We start from the raw sequence: 562 nt of genomic DNA on the forward strand, positions 1-562 counted from the left end.
CAATAACATGCCTGTTTTTCGGTCTAGGAACAAGTTCCCAAACTTCATTTCTCTCAAACTGGTTTAATTCTTCTTGCATAGCAAAAATCTAGTGTTCATCCTCGATTGTTTCATCAATTTTGGAGGGCTCTATTTGAGAGACGAAGGCCATGTTTGTTGTAGGTTCAATAATAAAAATTTCTTTTGAGGATGAACTTGGCAATTCCTCCTCATCAAGAGTTAACCCATCCTTTATCTTAGGATTGGTTTCATCAAAAGATACATGAATGGATTCTTCCATGGCTAGAGTTCTTTTATTAAAAACTCTATAAGCTTTACTCGTAAGAGAGTAGCCTAGGAAGATGCCTTCACCAGCTTTTGCATCGAATTTGCCTAAATTATTCTTACCATTATTCAAAACGAAGCATTTACAACTAAATACATGCAAGTGAGAAATGTTTGGTTTTCTACATTTGAAGAGTTCATGAGAGGTTTTCTTAAGAATTGATCTTATAAGAACTCGATTTGAAACATAACATGCAGTACTTACTGCATCAGCCCAGAAATATTTTGCGAGGTTAGT

The sequence above is a fragment of the Lupinus angustifolius genome, chromosome LG10 (assembly GCF_001865875.1).
Source record: "Lupinus angustifolius cultivar Tanjil chromosome LG10, LupAngTanjil_v1.0, whole genome shotgun sequence".
NCBI lineage: Eukaryota > Viridiplantae > Streptophyta > Magnoliopsida > Fabales > Fabaceae > Lupinus > Lupinus angustifolius.